Consider the following 20,288-nt stretch of genomic DNA (forward strand, 5'->3'; position numbering starts at 1 on the left):
ATCAGCCCTTCACCAACAGCTGGCCCAGACTCTGCTGCCTGCTCCTCCACTCACCTTCTGTTAGCTGCCACTCCTGCCTCTCCTCACCTCTCTCTCCATACTCACAACAAGAAAATGACTTAATGACTTAATGGAACATGGTGCGAAGGCAGAGCACTGTTTAGAGAGTAAGAATGGATGCAAACACGCACATTTTCTTGCTCGCAAATCAATTTGGAGCATTCAGGTGGATGAGTGAGATGAGTTTAATGAAAGCATCTGCTGATTCTGGTTGAGGGCCAAACGATTTCTGCCACTTTACTGTTTCTCTCTCGCTGCTCTCATTTTCTCTTTAACCCTCCTCACCCTTCATTTACCTCCCCTCCGCTGCTCTTCTCTCCCCTGCCGTCCCGTCTTCCATCACCAATCATCTCCCCCCTCTCAGCTCCATGAGATGATTGCCTGAGGTTTCTCTATCACAGCCTAAAGTGGCATTCTGCCTTCTTCCACATCCCATCTCATCTCCTTGCCTCTCACTCACTCTTGTTTGGTTTCATTGTTCCTGTCATAACCGTCAGCCCTCCGCTGTCTCCCTCTCCTCTGCCACCTCCTGTCTGCCAAAGGAAGGAATGCCGCAAGGTGCCTGCAGAGCTGAGCGTCACAAGTGAAGGTTTGAGATGATGTAGGGAAGGTTGTGGGAGGTCACCTGGGAGGACAGAAGGGAAAAAGAAGAAGACACAACAAAGGATAATGAGGGAGGCAGAAGAGTACAAGGAGGTGGCATGTAAAGATAAGATACAGAGAAAGCAGGAGGGATGCAGGGAGGAGGTGAGGGGACAAATGGGCATTGATTTGGCTCACTGACTAAGGATGTAGAAGTGTGGGGGTGGGGGTGTCCCTGGGTAGCATCTGCTTTGTGCAAGACTGCTCATATTACCCAGAGGGCCTTAAGGTTGAATGGAGCTGTGAGGTAAGCAGGATTTAACTCCTCTCTTATGTTCAGTGTCTCTGTCCTCGGCCAGTTCACACAGAGCTGGATGAAATCCCACATTCATATTTACAGTCATTCCATCACTTCATGGACTCCTCTGGCCCAGTATCCACACCACTCGTTATTCCACAGCGCAGTCCGGTTTGGTTCCAGTCTTTCTTACCTTTGCATCCGTCTCTTTTATTTGTGTTTGCTCTTTTCTTTTATCTCCTCTGTCCGAGCTTCTCCACCTGCCTCTCCGTCTGCTTCCTGTTTCCTGTTCTCCTTTCAGATGCTGGATCCTCTCCACCTCCCTTTACAAATGTTCTTCTGTCTTCAGCCGTAGAACAGAATTAAGATTCCACAAGCCGGCAGTTCAGAGTCATGCTTCTTTCACCCTCTGCTGTCATCCAAACAAGCTCTGCATCACTTCAAAGTGCACATCTGGCACACACACACTGGATATCCTCTGTTTGTGTTACTGCAGAGTTTGATCTCATATAATATCACAAAGTGCCGTGACGTAAGTGGCAGAGCAGAACAGTAAAAACTGTAATCCTGTCAGTGCTCTGTGGGTGATTTTAATATCGTCAAACTGAGACTACGTTTGTCTTCGGGATGATAAAAGTATTGTTTGTAAAGCAGGGAGGGAATTTCACACCTTCTGGTGCTTCTGCTCACCCTGCTCTGGCTTTTTTCCTGAAACCCTGCTTAACCCTGCTTTATGTCCGATAGCTGTACATATTTCTGGGTACTGATGTGATTGCTGTCATGTGTGTGTGGCCCTTTGTAAAGCAATCATTTATTTTCCAGTCTGTCAGTCACTAAAATAATAAACAGAAAAATAATTGCAGGAATTAAATTTGTGTTTTATGCACACCGCTGTTGTAACTGTGCAAACAATTAGCTTCTAGCTTCATACCAGAAATAAACAATAAAACAGAGGAAGTCACATCATGCTTAGTAATGAAATGTTTGATAACAGTGGTTAGCTGCAGCCCAGTATTCAGGCTTTGTCAGTGGTCATCCAGATCGTTTTTTTCTCAAAAGCTTGAAGCTGCTTGGAGGAAAAACGTCTTCAGGAAACTTTAAAACGTCCAGTTTCCCAGCTTCAAGCGTTTGAGTCATTGCCAGTGAGCAGCGACAGCCTGCGGTCACATGATATCCCACCTGTAGGGGGAGAAGGCTCGCTCATTTCCATACAGAGAGTATGTGAAGCAGTTGTCAGATCCAGGTGAGAGTGCAGGGATAGGGGGGAGATGATGTGTTAGTAAGAGCAGGGATCCTACAGTAAGCAGGAGGATGCTGACAGCTTAGCTCTTGCAGAGTCGCCTGCAGGCCTGAGCTTTTTCTACTGATGTGATTACATCACGTTTAATTCTGTCTGCTTAACACTGACCAACAGCTCGGAGGGAACATCACAGGTGGCAGCTCTGTCTAGGGTCCCAGTCCATATCATTAAGGTGAACTTCAATTATCGCTATTCCTCAAATATGATAACTAGCCTTGATGTGTGGAAGCAGATTTAAATCAACACAGCTCTGACCGTGATGAGACAAAAGTCATCAGATAGTTTCAGTTCATTTTCCTGCAGCGCAGACAGGGGCTGGTCTTCTGGAGGAAAGAACACAGGGGTCACCTACATTCTCTGCACTGGTTTCCTTTTTAGAACCTCACCTTGGATTGTGCTTGTATCTCCTCCCATGCTCCTGACTTTGTGCCGTGTGCACACCAGGCTGCTGTTTTCTGTGCTGAACAGGTCAGCTGCAAAGTGAACGCCGTGGCTTTGATCTGTTTGCAGGTAGATTAGGATGCAGCTGCACCTGAGTCAGCAAAACAGGAGGGCCGTGTGTTGGCGTTTGTTGCTCAGTCTGTTTAATCTCTATAGGAGTGATGATTAAAACATTTCTACATGAAGTGCAAAGGACACATTTCAGGGATGCTCTGTGACCGATGCATTTCAGCGATCAGCGCATCCATCAGGCTGTAATGGAGGAGAGAGAACAGCCCACCATATATGGGCTGCAAAGCAGTCTTAATGTTCCTGCTCCCTCCCAGAGGCTTTACTAGTGTGGCCCTGTGTTGGTAACATGGTTTTAAATTTAAATGTGACACCATTAGTTGCCAAGAAAAAAAAAACAGCCTGCTTTTGCCTTTTGAGTCTCTCTCACCTCAAAGCTGGTGAGATTGATTAATTCCCTGTGGAAGCTGAGGCTCCCTCCTCCCTGCACCCTGTGATCCTACGGCATGCAGTGGCAGCAGCTTGTTTTGGCCTGCTGGTTGTCTTTAGGCTTCTTTGCTGACGTTATGACCTCCAGCAGGGTGTGAAACCCACCAGGATGCCAAGGTATCCAGGAGGCCTGCCTGCAGACAGGCATAGATGACTACAATCATAGTCTGTCAAAAAAAAGTCCACACATTAGATTCACAAAGCCTGAGCTATCACTCATGCAACATTTATTGTTGAATTCTAAGCACATAGATTGTGGATACTGTTACCTTATTATTTAAAAGCCCATTTCAGTTTCCGTCTGTGAAGCAAGACTTGTATTATTTATGGACAGTACGTATGTTCTCCCCCTCAGGGAGTCTCATTAGAACTAAAAATATATTCATGGTTTTGATCTGACCTTTGACTCGAGGTTCTCTCTCACACACACACACACACACACTAGGAACACCGGCTTACACAGCCTGACAGCATTTATACAGCACATGATGTGTGTCATGTGTCCTCGAGGGAGAACGTGTCCACATCAAAAGACATTCTTATCAAGTAATAAACCACAAGTTTACTTCATCTTTTCTTAAAGCTGCAGAGAAACCTAGGATGTATTAATGACAGCTTCATGTATGACACGACAAAAGGAGCCGAGCAGACTCTTTAACCTGTGAATGGTGGAGGTCTTACCAACATGACGTATTGCTGACCACATGCAAATAAAGTGGATTTAGTATGTACATGTATACATGTTCCCCACAGACGCTTACAGCAGTGGAAAACAGGAGCTCTGACTCTGCCTGCTTTAGATATTTCAGTGTTTGTATTTTTAGAGCCTCTCCAAACAAGTGTTCAGTCTCTCTGCACATTACCTGTAGAGCATGTGCAGAGGCCAAACACTTGTGACTGCTGCTCACATGTGAGTTACTGGCTGTAATCAATCATGGTAGTTTGGCAATGTTTTTATTTTTGTTTTATTTTTTTACAGATTACATATCAGTAGTTTGTTAAGAATTCCTGCTATGTAACTGTTACAGTGATGTTAATTACATATTACTGCTGATATATACTGTGACATGATTTGGGTTCCATGCAGTGTTTAGATTTTCACCTGTTCTTTGATGTTTGTCTGCATCGTGTGTGTGTGTTTGTGTGTGTGTGTGTGTCCTCAGTGGCTCTCAGCCAGTGGAGTGTGCAGTTTGGAGCCACAATCAGATTAAGGCTGAGCATCTCCTTCTGATCGCTGCTCTCTGCTCTGCACCGCCAACTCAATCTGATCTGGCCACAGCCTTGGGCTGCCTCCTCTCTGATCACACACACACACACACACAGAGAGGAGGAAAAGGAGGTTTCATACACACAGGCACATAGGTCCTCCACAAATGCATTTGCACACACTTTCAAAGTGGCAAATGCCAAGGGAGACGGAGCGCTGTGTGTGTGTGTGTGTAGGCAATTTCCTATTTGGAGTCTTCTGAATCATTCATGAAGAATGAGATGGCAGAAATCGACACAGAATGAATCTGGCGCACACTCACACACACTCACACACACACACACATGCAAGGTTGCTTTCAAAACACACCTAAGGCATGAGTCGCACACACAGAGGGCACTCAGACCATTACACCACTCAGTTCATCAGGCTGCAGCATGCACTGTGTGGGATGCAGTGAGTGTTGGCACATGTAGAGTCATGGCAGATGAGAGACAATGAATGGACTACTGATGTCTGAGAGGCAGAGTTTGATTTTGTAAAGAAGGTGCACTCAGTATTGATTAATTTCCCATTGTTTCCTCAGAAATAATAGAGTTACATGCAAAAGCAGGTTAATTGCTACGTTTCAGCTACAGTGCTGCTGTTACACTGTGCAGACATTTCAGATTTTCTGAGTTTTATTTAAAACTGTAATGACTGTGCTTTGCTTCTTGCCTATCGGTCTCTGTGACCTTAGCTGTTCCTTGGACTGTGGAGTGTTGCTGGGGTTATGCTCGTCTTGCACGGCCTGCCTGATAGCATCTTACAACCTATTGTTATGTACTCAGTTGTTTTAGCAGTCTCTATGCACAGCCTGGTCATACCTGCTGGTAGACCCTGATCGTCCTGATCATCATTTTTCTGATGCCATCATGGATCTCTTCATCTTGGATGGTGGCATTATCGGAGGATTTTAGATGCAGGACTCCGTGCATTGTGTAGAGCTTTCTTGTTAGACATAGACAGTGATGTGGAGGGAAAGGGACAGCTGTCACTGAGGCCGAGCGACAGAATCCAACCTGCTGATTCAATGGAATTCAGCTTTCTGGAAGCTGCACTTCCTGTCAGAGGGTGACGCCACATTTCCCGATAGTTGTAATGCTGATATCCATCATGCGTCTAATGAATATGTTTTTGGATCTGTCTGTGTGGTGAACCATTAAAAACAGAGCCGCAGACACCCTACACCTGTCCTCCCCCACCTGTTCAGTCTTCAGTGCCAGCACTAACTTCATCCCTGCAGGGAATGTGCTTTGGCTGTGTGACGTTTTCACTGCCAAACAAAACAGAAAGAAACAGATCGACTCCAAGCTATGCTGAAAAAGAACGGTTAACATTTGTTTATACATTTTGTTTTGTGTGTCTCAACTCCTCCATATTGATGATATGACTAATTTCCTTTCAGTTAACCCAAACCCAAACAAAAGGAAGCGAGCCAGATTTACCTTTACCATATAGATGAATACATGGATCATCCAATCAATCCAGTTTCTATCCAAAAGGTCCAAGGTCAGCTTCTGTAGCAAAAACTCTTAAAATGTCAAGGTTCATGTTTGTTGTTGTCCATTATACGTGTTGAGACATTAGAGACGGACATTAGAGATAGCTTTTGAAAGCTGTCATTAGCTTCAGGTGTTGACAACCCTATAAAAAATATGATTAGTGTGCAGCTCCCTTTGAAGAAGCAGGCAGCTTCATAGGGACCAGAGATAATCAGCTGAAGATGTGAGGGGGGTTAATGAGCTGCGGCAGTGTGGTGAGACAGGCTGCTGTGACAGGACGATAATGGTAATGAGTCACAGTTGTGGCCCTCTGTCATATTATGCAGGGATTTATTTACCCTTCATTTCCTGAGAGGACGCCTTTGTCCACTGTCTGTGGCTTTATGCCAACTTTGTTCACATGAAAGTGCTTTTTTCACGTTTAGTCTGCTGTTATCTTTCTCTTATCGTCACTTTATTTATTCTGGGAGCAGACATTTCAGGACAGGGTGTTCTGGGTAAGTGTCTTGCGTGTGTGTCTGTGTGTACTTGGTCCAACCTGCCTGTCTTCTGGTCCAGATGCTAATGCATTCATGCCTCAGCACTTCTCTTGTTTACTTCTTAACTTATACTGGAAACTATACACCATCATCAGCATAAAAACTTTCCCAGCTGCTCTTAACTTTTATTTTTAAAAATGAAAACCGCACAATGAGAGACTGTTGCCTGTACCTCCCCACAGCACGCCTTCCATCATCCAAGTGTGCTTTAACCTTTCCTCCCTAGTTGTTTGCTGCCTCGGCTGTAATGACAGCGGTCAGAGGGTTTCATCGTAGAATAATATCGCTGCATGCTTGTGTAGATGGGATATGCTCTGCAGATAATTAGATCAGACAACCATAACCAGTGCGTCCTCCACAACAATGCACAGGCCTGGCTGCTGATCAGCTGTGAAGCCTGATGTGGAGACCTTAGCCTGGAGCCTTCAGCAGATGTGTTTGTTGAAATATTTGCACATCTGAACGTGACACTGTGACTTCACGACCCAGAATTAGCATGAAAAGCCAGTTAAGTTGTGGATTTGTTCAGTGTTTCATTAGACACGTGTTACAGATGCTTTTGGTTGGCAGTCAGGGCGGTTAGAAGTTACAATCTTCCACTCGAACAGTGGCGATACATTTGTGATCATGTGCATGCTGAGAGCAGAGTCTGAGCTGTGGATGTGTTTTCACTGTTGAAGGAGCCCTGCACGCAGTGTGAAGTGATGAACAATGAACGTCAACGTTTAAGGGTAGTTATTGAAGTCAGGTTATGAAGAGACGGCAACAATTGATCAGACAGAGGCCATTGAAAGTGGTTTCATTGTCATTAATCATTGTGTGTTTCTTCAAAGAAATTACTGCACAAAGAGGCTGCATACAACGGCTTCTAATGGCAGTTCAATCAGGAGCGACCAAGGAACAGGAACATTCATTCCATTAGGTACAATACAGTGTTTTGTGTATAGAGCCTGATGTGACATCATCCTAGAAGAGGGAAGAAAGGGAGGTGGAGCTGATGAAACATGTCCCCCCGGGGTCTAGACCTGGTGGTGGAGAGGAGCTGGATGGAGAGGATCAGAAGCTGACCTGGCCTGAGCTTCTGACTGGTGGTGCCTGAGGTGGAGGAGAAGGGCTGAGGCTTGGACCTGAACAGAACGCTGACAGCAGAGAGGACGTGTTTTAAATTTCACGCTCGGATGTGATTGGCTGCATGAGCGGGGACGTGGTCACTGATAGGAGGATTTTAATTTATGTGTTCATTATCTAGTCACAGGAAAACAAACACCTGTGACAAACCAACAGCCAATTCAGCAGAACTTCCCGGTGCATCACACCAGTGGGTCCAAGTGCTCCTGGTGATATCTTCTCACACAGAGAAGAGCGGGTCATTGGACCAATGAACAGCATGCAGGTTAGCGTGAAAGCCATAAACCGTTATATTCATATTAAAGTATTATCCTTGTCCTTGTTCAAATAAAACCTACACAGGAAATGGAACATGCACAGGCCGGACATTGGCTGGGACTTGTTGCTGAAATAATCTGAAACGTAGCGTAGTGATCTAAACGTTTTTAGCTCGCCTTATAATAATAATGATCCTCCATGTTTGTCCCCCTCCTATGACTCTGTCCTGTTCAAGCTGTCTGATCACTAAAGGGGAGTTTCTGTGCTCACATGGGGTCAGACTCTGGGCGTCTGTAAACCGTCTACAGACAGTTCTCATTGTAAAAGACGATTGATTGGAGTCAAACTGAACTCACACAGATTTCCCTCACTCTGTACCTAATGCTGTTCTTAATACACCCGGACAACTTCATTTAAATGGAATCCCAGAACTTCTCTGAATGTGTCCTCTGGTGGAGCTGCTTCTTTGTGAAACCGTCTCTCTCTCTCTCTCTCTCTCTCTCTCACACACACACACACACACACATACATACATACATACAGTGAGTAATGCTATCTGGAGATCAAAGCAGCAGGCTGGCTTTTAAAGCTGCAGTGGTCCATTCAGAGGCGAGCAGCCTGAAAGGCTTTTGATAATCGACACTGTCTGATGACATTTCCTTCGAAATAAGTTAAGAAAGGATGAAGGAGGAAAGAAGCTGGACGGGGACGTAACGCTGAAGAATGCTGGGAGTGGGAGAGGAGGACAAAATGGTTAACGGAAGTTGAGTGGTGCTGCAATCACAGCTGATGGATCGATCTATATTTTGCCCTTTTTTGATTTGCTGTGTGTATCTGCCATGCCCCCCCCCTCTTCTAGTGTGTATAAGTCATCTATCAAATACACAGACATGTAGATGGAACAAACCCATCCCCCTGTTATTTATTCTGCTCTTTGCCAGCGCTCGTTCCTTCTCCTCCGTGATGACATCCATTTGTCAGCCGCCTCTGTGTCTTAAAATGGATCCATTTGCCTCCATTTCAGCGTTTCTTTATTGCGAAGGGATGCAGTTTGGCAACAAACGCTAAAAGATGGAATGAGAATGGGTGTCGTGATGACTCACTGGGTTCAACTATATTCTCACAACATCAAATCTGACTCATGACTTCCTCTGCATGTCATTTGCCCTTCCTCTTAACTGCTATAATAAAAGTGCTTGAGAGATAGTAGCAGAGTGAGCAGTCAGATTTATTTCAGACAACAGTTTAGTAGTTTTGTAGTTTCCTCGAGCTGCTGTTCAGTTCTAGCTCCAAAATATAAGACTGGATCTGCTGATAAATTAGCGTAGACTTCAAATTTCCTGGACTTACAGCTGTAAAAGGTTCTGAGGTTCTGAAGTCCTGAAGACTAAAGCTTGAAGTTTGCAGTCTACCTTTCAAGGCTGCACCTTTAATTATACACAACATGAAGCCATAATAAACACATTCACCCACTGTACAGGACGGAGGCCGTTGTTTGCTCCACGTCATCACTGGGTGGGAAAAAAAGACACATTTGAAAAGTTTTAAGTAGTAGTAGTAGTAGTGATGGAGGGGTGGGTGTTGGACACTATCCCCAGACTCATTGGTGAGTCACTGTAAAGACATTTTAACACAGAGTTCTCAGGGGATAATTTCAGAGCATCTAATACAAGCCTAAAAAGGAATGTGTCTATAAAACAGGTGTGCTGTCTTTTTTGTGCCACAGAGCTCTACTCCTGTCTAACGTGTATAGAACTGATTCCAGACCTGCCTGGCGAACATTTCACCCACTGTAACTTTTTTGGAATATATATAACTAATGTTCTGACTTTGTTGTTGTTTCAGGGTTCCTCAGGGATCGACCTTGCAGCCAGGTGACAGAATGGTAAGTGATCCTTCCACTTAGGGCTGAACGATTTTAAGAATAAATTGAATTCCGATTTTTCTGGCAAATATTGCGATTTCGATTTCATCCACGATTTTTTTCAAATCACGTTTTAGTGCACATGAGCATTTGCAAAGATCACAGAAACTTACATCATACTTAGGGGTGGGCGATGTGGCAAAAATGTTATATCACGATTCTTTAAAGAAATTTAAAGAAACAAAAATCGTTTTAGGGACCAGTTCCTCCGTTTTCTTTTCGTTTTCAGACGTAGCATTTGACAAAACAAAACCCGATTCAGTTAGGAGCAGTGCAAAATACCGTGGCTTTGACGATCTCAAAATCGCGTTGTCTGAGATCGCAATGTTCAGCCCTACTTCCACTTGGATGAGAATATTTACACAGTGAAGTTCAGGGCGACCGTTGGACATGATGTGATGATGGATGGACAGGTGTCAGACGTAGTGGAAAACGTTGAATGGACAGACGTGCCCTGGCTGAATGAACGGCTGAATGACCAGAAGTGTTTCTGCAGAGCTGGGTGCACTCTACAGTGACACAGCAGAGCTGGGAGATGTCAGGTACTCATTATGTCGACATGCGTTTTCACAAACACATGCCCGGCCGTCCTCTAATAGAGCAGCCACTTATCCTGCCGGCCAACCACTGACAGTGTAATGTCTGTCTGAGTAATGGCTGTCCATACACATCAGATTGTGGTGAACAATGTAAGGAGGTAAACACGGAGTGTGTTCTATCTGATCGCACTGAACCCACACTGTTATCTGGAAGTAACACTGCAGCCATTCACGTCTGTAAGCATGATAAATACTGAGGCCTAATGTATCAGCAACAATATGTGCATGATTCATTTCTACCTGGGACATTTTAAACATGATCTGCACTGTCCCCTGAGATATTAACAGTATCTGTCTCCAAATCTTTATTCATGTTATCCTTTCCTTCTGCATAAACACTCTATTCTAGCCTATAGGCAGCGAGTCTGTGAGTTAAGCACGATGTTTGACAGACTTCAGACCATCAACAAACCATTTACTGCTCCTATTAGACTCTAACTCTGAACCGTCTCTGCAGCCAAACCTTCTCATTGATTCTTCTATTGATTGAGGCTGAAACTGTTTCAGAGTGTCGACGGTGTTAAAGGCGTGTGGGCTGATACTGAGCATGATGGCAGTACATTGAAGGTCAATCAAACTTTTTCATCCATATTCTGTGCTGCACACTTATACATCACTCGTGCAGACCAAGTGTCCTGTGCTTGCATACTGTATGCTCCCCAGAAATGCAGATCCTGTGTACCATGATGCTACACCACTGTTTGACTCACTCACTGTGTGACATGTAGCCTCATGTTTGGTATGATGGTATGATCCCCCAACACACACACACACATCATCATCATCCCAGTGAGAAGCATCTACACTGACTGAGGCACGTCAGAAACATGTGTGCTCAGGGTGCTGCTGTTGTTACAGATTCATTTGATCATGAATAACTGTGTCTTCTGCTTCAGTGCACGGAGGCATTTACATCTGCCTGAACGCTGCATGTCGGAGCTGTTTACACTGTCGGAGTCAATGCGTCCAATTAAAGGATCTAAATATTAATCCACCTTGAATAATTGAGTCAGTTCAGAGATAAGATGGATTTGATTGGTTTGATGGAAACCTGACGTGGGAACGTCTCCACATGTTTTCTGGCTGCAGGGCCGTGAGTTTGTCTTTGTGTTGTTGTGGTTGCAGTGTTGTGTTGTTTTGTGTCACTTTGCAGTCGTGCTCATTTGAAATATTTATTTTGACTCCATGACAGCTTGATGAAGCTCAGGCAGCAACACAACAGGCCAACACATGAAGGTCCATCCATAGCTACGGACATTTGTTCACCAGCAGCTGCGTCACTGGCCAGAAAGTGGGGTTAAACCTGGTGTGTGTGTGTGTGATGGTTGGTGAGTTATCACCCTGTTAAAATTGTTTTCCTCTTGTTAGACAACACAACTATAAGGAGTCCAAAGTAAAACAGGAGTGCTTTGCCTTTAAATAAAAACACTGAGGGGGAGATAGATCACATGTTTATGGGTTTTTACCTCACCTCCTCCTCCGCTCCAATAAAAGCTGCTGCTTTATATGAGCAGCAGTAATGTAGCTGTGTCCTCCACAGGTTTTACTGTCGGCAGAGTTTAGTGCTGTGTGTGTGTGTGTGTGTGTACAGGTTCATGTATATTGATAAGAAACTTGAACTATGTTGTTGTAATGCATCCATATGTGTGTGTTTTTGGCCATAATTGATAAAAGGTTAACAAAAGGAGATTACTACTTTAAAAAAATGATCTCATACTGAAGGTGAAGGTGGAGCTACGTCTCTTTTGAAGCAGGGACAGCTGACGATGCTGCCAGGCTCCAAAGTACAGCATCCCTGTTAACACACAGTTAACTCTTCGATGATCTTTGTGGTTAATAGTGGAAAAAAAAGAAACAATAATTGAAAACAAGCAGCGATACATGAGTGAGAGCATGCAGAGAGCTGCTTGGCCCTGGAACAACTTCATTAAAGATGCAGCGGTGAAGAAAGAGAAACAATTAATTCACTGTTAGTTTGCTTAGTGAGACCACAGGGAGGCAGTTAAACAGACAACAGATGGATTACAGGACGCTTCGCTGCGCCGGTATGTGACCAAATTTGGCTTTGGAGAAGTTTATTTATTCATAAAAGCCTTTATGATGGTAGAGCTGCTAATCGGAGCTTCACAGAGATCAATTTATTAACTGTTTACAAACTGAGTAAAACATTAGTGTATATGCTGGTTTTCAAGAAGTCAAAGGCTAATGCCGTCTGCTAGCCGTTGCTAGCTCTGACTTGCATCTCCATGCAGTGTTTGAGCGGCTGAGACTTCCAGTCTGTGGACTGCTAGACGTAGTCAGAGAGGGTGAGAGAGTCTAGCTCTCTTTTACCCCGTTCACACTGGGGAAACAAATCTGGCTAAAGCAGGATTCAGGCCTATCCAGATGTGTTTTTTCTGAGTGTGAACACCTCGAATCCGGCAGTATCCAGTTTGATCCGCCTATTGGCTCAAATGTGGCTCAGGTGTGAACGCAAATGTGGCTAGCAAATCCGGCTAGCGACATGCTACTTCCGGTTAGCGATGGGCTACTTTCGGTTAGCGATGGGCTACTTTCGGTTCACGGGGCGTGACACGGGACAAAAAACCACAGGACGCATGCGCACACGTGGTCCTACCGCAGCCTGGACGGACTCTGTATATTACGAGGCGCCACCTAGTGGTTTGGAGGACAGCATACACGCTGGATGAAGCCAGATTGAGTGCGGACACAAGTGTGTGCTAGCCAGATTTGAAAATAGGTCTGAACGCATCCAGCTTAAAGGCTGTCTGGGCTCAATCCTACTCTAGCTGGAATGACTTTCTCCAGTCTGAACGGGGCCTTTGTGTGGCCTGTTCAGACCAAACCACAGAGCATGCAGGGCCATACTAACCTGACACCTCCACACCCACTCACAGCCTTCCTTCTCTGCTGTTTGTTCTTTTCATATATACTGATGATGTTTCTTCTGACGGCTCCTCTGAGATGCTTCCCTGCAGCTCATCAGCGATCTCCAGATGAAGTCTTCTTTTTTCTTTAAACCTTCAAACCACGACTCTTCTCTGTCTGATTTGAATTGATTGAGTTCCAGTAAGAAGGTCCCAGTCCACTTCTTTTTTGGATTCCAGTGGATTTAAGTTAGCTGTGTGCTCTTTGAAGTTTGTTCAAACTTCCCTTCATGCAGCAACACACACACACACACACACACACACACACACACACACACACACACACACACACACACACACACACACACACACGCACACACACACACACGCACACACACCTGTCTGCAGACACATTCATAGAAGATGGTGTGTGTTCATACTGGTTAGATAAGTGACTTTAAACCAAAACCTCTAGGATGGATTCTGTGGACCCACCGTGGACCATCCACAGCTTGTTGTTGTGATTACAGCCATTGGGAGCTTTGCATTGTCTGCAGTTTCTAGATGTTTTAGTTCTATCCCTCCCTGTGATCCTAAATCTTTGGGCTCTAACACTAAAACTTGCCAGCCTACAGTGGAGCGGACTTTCTGTTGAGTCCACACTGCCTGTCTGTCACCGTCTTTGTCCACCGTTCGTTCTTGGAGACAGTCTGTCGGTCCTGTCATTCTGTCTGTCACTGTTGACTATTGTTTTTCTAACTGTGCTGTTTAAATGTGATAAATAAGCACAGCATCACAATAAAACCCAGAGGAGCTCTGCAGTGATGTGTGACACAGTTCTTACAGCATACATACATAAAACAGACAAGAAAAATGGCTGACTGACTTTCTTCAGATGTTTGGTTAAATTGTTTTGACGTCAGATTAGAAGGCGACCCCTCTTCATCCTCAAATGCTGTTAAAGAGCAACTTATAACTCATAATACACAAATGATTCATCTGGCATCCTGCTGGTTACCTGGACCTGGGCGTAACAACGAGGCCAGTCTTTAGTGTGTGTGTGTGTGTGTATTTGATAATGTTGCTGCAGCTTTGTGATTCAGGGACATTGTATGGAGCAGTGATCACTACTCACAACACAACGTAGAGACGTAGTCGGCAGAGGCAGTAGGAGTGAGTGACTCACTCTGTTTCCTTTTTCTGGAGCATCAGTCGTCAAAGAAAGGGTTTCATGTTGCTGCTGTGCTCTTTACGTGAAGTTTAAATGAATGACACATCAGTTTCAAATAAAGGGAACTTAAGAAGTGAATACAGCAGACATGTTTTTATGGTTTTTGATGTATCCATTTAAAAACGTCCAGTCAAAGCTGCGACCTTAAGGTTAGACCACATTTTGGGTGGTGGGGATTTATTAAACGAATCTCTTCTTTAAACATTTTATGATCCTTCAGAGTTAAAAAATGTTTTCATTTTACTGGATGGAGTGATATAAAATAGATTTGATTCTAACCTCTTACTACTCATCTTCACAGGAATGCTGTGCAGCAAATAGTGTTTAGCAAACACGTCTTTAATGGCCGTCCCTGCTGCCTCAGAGAAGCTGCTCACAAAACCAATAATTGAACTCTGTATGTAATTAAATTAAATGTGCTCGCTCTGGTTCAAAGTTATTTCTGCAATTCATAAAAAATCACATTAAAATGGCAGTTACACTAAATCTATTAGTGATTATAGTAATTGTAACCATCAGTCTGTGTCATTAGAGGTGAGCTGTCGCCTTCAGTGAGCACCTATTATCCCTTTCATCTCCCTCTGTGCCCACCCATTGCTTTCACTACACACACACACACAGACACACACACACACACACACAGACAGACACACACACACACACACACACACCTGGTGTGGGCCTGTGTGCACATTTCTAGCTGGTTTTGCACACACACACACACACACACACAGACACACACACACAACTTGTTCCTGCTGCATTCAGACACAGCCTCTTTAATTCACCCTCTGGACACACACACACACACACACACACACACTCTCCTCCTCAGAGACAGCACTGGTAGTTGCTGTGGGTTCCACGGCTACATCTGCACTTGTTAGCGTAACATCAGGTATGTGGAGGATCCCTGCTTCGCCTCTAATTGCATTCCTGTGGGCTCCACTCGCCTCCCCTGGAGAGTCAACAATCTTCTTTGTGCCTTTGATCTTAACGAGTCTTATTTAACTACCATGGCAACCGCAGGGGCTTCTGGGACAGTGGTGCTGCCGGGCTTTTCATTATTGGACAGAAATAAAGGGGCAGGCCTGGCACGTAGCGCTGCTGCGGGGAGGACTCGGATTAGGGAGGATTGTGAATCACAATGGGGGCCGTGCAGTTTCAAAATATTATCTCTGAGCTAATTGTAATGAGTCCAGTGTTTTTTTTTTCCTCCTACACAAACAATGACTGGAGCTTTGTGGAGCAGATTTGGCAGCAACTTACTGAATATGTATAAAAATGGACTCTGCTGTAGAGACAGATGAAAGTTTTTTATGTGTGGTCACATACAGAACATGATCTAATGTAACAAGCATCCATAAGGCAGGATCCAGCATGTTTTCATGAAACACCTGGAGGAGGACTCATTGACCCAGCTGCACTTTATTGTGTGGTATTGATTTGTATGATGAAATACAGAGTTCACAGAGAGCACTAATTAAGAACAGCTGCACAGCAGCAGAACACGAGTGGACGACAATTAAAACCATCGGTTAGTCACCTTCTGTTATTATCGATAATGAAATGTCTTTGTTATTGGACTGTTGGCTGAATCGTTGAGCAGCTTTTTTGACGTTTAAAACCTTACAGAGTAGTTGGTTGTGGTGCATTCAGCCCCCCCGATGTCCTCTTTGCAGCTTTGTGGGGCTGCTTGTGTGCAGCGTTTAGAAGACACTTAGGGTGCTCTGGGTCTTTTTGTTGGGAGGCTTCCTCCTCTCCTTCTTGTACTTAACCCTGACCGAGCTGTAACCTTAGTGGTGTCAGACAGGATGACTGTTTTAACAGCACCGATAACTGGAGGGACAGTGTCCTCCCAGAGCCTGGACTGACCAATCAGCCCCTCATGTCTGATCGGTCTGCTCCGGCTTTGAAACATGCAGGTAGAGCTGGTGGGGGGAGGCCGGCCCACCATTATCATCAATAATTGATGGAATCTCCAGCTGCGTATTAAGTATGTTGGAGTTCTTTGACGGCATTCCCAGCAGCCTCTGGGAGGGTCTGGCTTTTCATCAGTGCAGCTCAGGGACACATGTGGGGACAGTAAACACTGCAGGAATATGTGCTCTTAATGCATTTCATGTCACTGTTGATCCTCACTGACCTGATGAAGCACCGACGGAGCTCAAATCTTTCACTTATTCATCATGAAAGTTTCTTCATGTTAGACATGATGGCGTAAGTGTCAGTAATCCGTTCTTTCACACAGCCACTCCAGACTACTTAACATTTTTAAATGTCAGCTTTAATTACATGTTTAAGTCTTTTATTGTTTGATGTTCTCTTACTTGGTGAACTCGGTCTGCCGCCTGCCTCTCTACCTCTTATCTGTCTGAATCATCTTAACATTTGCAGCTGAAATCAGTGGCTTTTATTTTATGGTAGGATTTTGATTGGCAGGTATTCTGGAGCCTGCGCTGCAGCTGGGTAGGAACATCTAGACACAAGAGTCCTCTTAATAACTGATAATGATCAGAATCTGCTTGAAAGTGAAAGAATGTTGGATTGGTTCCGGCTTCCTGAGATGATCTGTGTCGTTCTGTGATAACGCTCTGCCATGCTTTCCCCTCTTCATGCTTTGCATGCTTCAGGTGTGTTTCCATTCAGACTATAATAAGATTGTGATTTACAGAGGAGCTTTGTGTGATTAGATGGAACAATGTGTCTCCTCCCTCCACGCATTCTGCTCAAACAGGCCCCTGTTTAACTACCAACAAGTCCGAAATGCCTCATCTGCTGGACTCGAGTGTCGCTGCTCAAACTGCTAATACTACTTCTTCATAATACTCTTATAAAATGGCAAATTTAATGGAAGAATACATTTATGTATATACCATAAAACTTCGAATAATAGCCCGGGCCTTTATTTGCCTAAATCGCAAAATTGTCCCTGCTTTTATTTGGGACAGGCGTCTATTTGGGGCTATTTAATTATTGTGGAGAAAACATTCGCTCTCCAAAAATGAGAGAACATGATTAAATTCCTTCTCTTTGTCGCCACGGTGGCCCTTGCCTTCTGGGAACACGTGAAGAGTACGGCGCAGAAGATTCTCTTCACTGTGTGCGCCATGTAAAACCAGCGCTACACAAATTTTTCTGTGAGCATGAAGTCCTCTGTCTCTCGGTAGTCTCTGCTCTTCTGTAATCTCATGTAACTTAACCTCTCATTATTAATTTGCAAAAATAATTTTTACAAACTCCAGCAATCTCTGCTTAAGCACCCCTCACTATGGTAGTTTTAAATTTGCTCATTACCTTATGAGATTGCTGGAGTTTGTAAAAATTATTTTTGCAAATTAATAATGAGAGCTTAAGTTACGTGAGATTACAGAAGAGCAGAGACTACAGAGAGACGGAGGACTTCATGCTCACAGAAAACTTCATGTAGCGCACACAGTGAAGAGAATCTTCTGTGACAGAAATGTTTTATTGTCTTTAGTTTTCACGGTGTTCCAATAACCTTCAGAGAAATAAACGTGATTGTGGCCATCAGGAAGGAGCGTGGACCTTTTTTGAATCCAGGGCAGATACACAGGTCATGAACTTTTTGTGTGTTGTTGCCGACAGCGTAACAAAAGAATATTTTAATAGAATAAAAAAGGAATGAGTTCTGGAGGGATGTCAAGCAAGCAGTGCCTGTCAGAATGTTTGCACAGGGTAGAACTGGTTAAAAGGCGATCGGTTGGGCTTTAGGAGAGTTTATTCAGGCAAAATCTAAAAAATCAGACCCGGCCTTTATATGTCCAAATCCATAATCAGGTGTCAGTTCGGGACTCGGCTATAATTTGAAGTTTTACGGTATAGTGTGTGTCAGAAACTCTGCTGTCCCCTCTATGTGAGGCAGCTCTGTGATGCCCATGAGTCGGCCCTTCACAGAATCAGGCTCTGAGTGGAGGTTAAGATCGGAGCTGGGTGGTAATTGTGGACTCGCTGCCTGCTGATCATCGCTCTCATCATTTCTATCTCTCAGCCCATTTGCACCACTGTGTTTCACATTTAGCTTTGATAGGCTGTAATACTCCTTGACTCACACACACACACACGTGTACATTATGCACTGAGAGGAACAAGCCTAACAGTCTGCAGAGAAAATGACTTTAATCTCACACACACTTATTCTCCTCCTTTGTTAAACGTACACATGCCTTTACTGTGTGTGACCATGACTGTGGTCTCCTCTGCCTCATGTGTGTATTATGTATGTACATACACACATTTAGAGTGTTTCAGAAAATAAGTCAGTTTTCTTTAATCAGTTTAGTTGAAAGCAGCAGGTGGGTGAGTGAAGTCATGTGTATGAAAGCAGAGACTGGTCGTATTTCTGTGGGCTGTGTTCCTCTGCACTCTGTAATTGAGTCCTCCTAGTGACAAGCAGCAGCAAGCAGACATCATCATCTGCGTTACAGTAGGAAGGAATTAGGAGTCGTTAAGACTGGGATGTTGAGGGATTAAAAGGTGTGGGGCATCAGAGCAGAGGAGCAGCAAATTGTTGTCATGGAGAGGGGCGTGGGATCTGTGTGATGAGACTAAATCAGCCACGTCTGAGCACAAATTAATTTCTGACTCCTGCTCCGGGTAACAGGAGGAGGATGCTGTTAGAGAGGAAGCTGTGCAGATTTGAAAGGTTTGTGTAGTGTTTTGGCCAAGCTGTGCAGGAGGATGACCGAAGAGGCACATGAGGAGAGAGAGGGAGCGAATCGGAGGAGTCTGGAGAGAAGCAGCGAGGACTCTGGACAGTGCCAGAACCATGACTGCATCTTGGCCTATAAAAAGAGGAGGAGAGTGAATGCAGCCTTTGAATAGCAGTAATGGGAGCAGGCAGCCTCTGGACTGCAAACGGAGAACTGCAGCCAAGTATTGACCCAGCTGACAGCTAGCTGCCAGGCGATGGAGGCTAGCTAGCAGCACTGGGTCAAATTTCTGCTGGAACTCCTTCAACAAATAAGCCGAGAGAGATTTCTGCTCCAGACTGGCGTCCTCACAGTCACCAACAACAACTCAGACAGAGTTCACACTCTCTACCACTAATGTTTCACATCTTTGCACACAAATAGGACCCCCAGAGGTGGGGGAGATTACCATTTCCTGTGTGTCTTTTCACGACAATGATGAATTCCTACATGTGTCTTCACAGTTTTCAGTTTCATGAGTCCAGTTGCCTCAGTTCTAAACTTCTGGATCATTCCTAAATCATTCGCAGTGTGATTGCTGCACACACATGTACTGAGCTTATGTTCCACTCCTGAGCTACAACTGTAATTACTGTCATTGCTTTCATGCTGTAGTAACGCGCTCATGCAGGCCTGCTGGGGGTGCAGACCGATACAAAAAATGTAACGTCTGTATTCACACTTGAAATTGCTTTTTAAATCGGCACTTTAATGTTAGCAGCCGCATGCACCAGTAGAACCAGGCACAGAGAGGCTGAACAGTTCAGCGTGTCTTGACAGAGTAAGTCACTCCCTCAGACCTCTGAATAAGTGGAGTATTTTTCCAGAACTCCTAAAAATCATGTGAAGATTCCTTGAGGACTGCCACAGCGTGCCGTCACAGATGACTGCATGATCGCCGTCACATTTCCTTCCTGAGTTGATTTTAATCTGCAAAGCAGCCACTCAGTTGATCTGTTCATGGGTCTTTGTAGTTCTACCATGATTCACATTTAAACCACTGCATCAGAATTCCACACAGGCTCCAGACACACTGCAGTGACACATGTTGATGCAGTATTCAGTATGTAAGCAGGTATAACATGCAGATAAGGTTGATC

General features: G+C 44.5%; 3 protein-coding genes across 4 annotated transcripts in view; 2 read left to right on the forward strand and 1 right to left on the reverse strand.

Moving 5' to 3' along the window:
- Positions 1-20,288, forward strand: part of LOC114444601 (scavenger receptor cysteine-rich type 1 protein M130-like) — a 902,860-nt gene that overhangs the window by 730,245 nt on the left and 152,327 nt on the right. The gene's annotated exons all lie outside the window — the stretch shown is intronic.
- The window catches only part of LOC114444595 (scavenger receptor cysteine-rich type 1 protein M130-like), a 493,351-nt gene that overhangs the window by 270,570 nt on the left and 202,493 nt on the right, over positions 1-20,288 (reverse strand). The gene's annotated exons all lie outside the window — the stretch shown is intronic.
- LOC114444609 (leucine-rich repeat and fibronectin type III domain-containing protein 1-like protein) overlaps positions 1-20,288 on the forward strand; it is a 182,498-nt gene that overhangs the window by 32,854 nt on the left and 129,356 nt on the right. The window contains exon 2 of the mRNA XM_028419325.1: positions 9,701-9,740. The gene's annotated coding sequence lies outside the window, so the exon portion shown is untranslated. The remainder of the gene's footprint in view (positions 1-9,700; positions 9,741-20,288) is intronic.

This window comes from Parambassis ranga, chromosome 13 (assembly GCF_900634625.1).
Source record: "Parambassis ranga chromosome 13, fParRan2.1, whole genome shotgun sequence".
NCBI lineage: Eukaryota > Metazoa > Chordata > Actinopteri > Ambassidae > Parambassis > Parambassis ranga.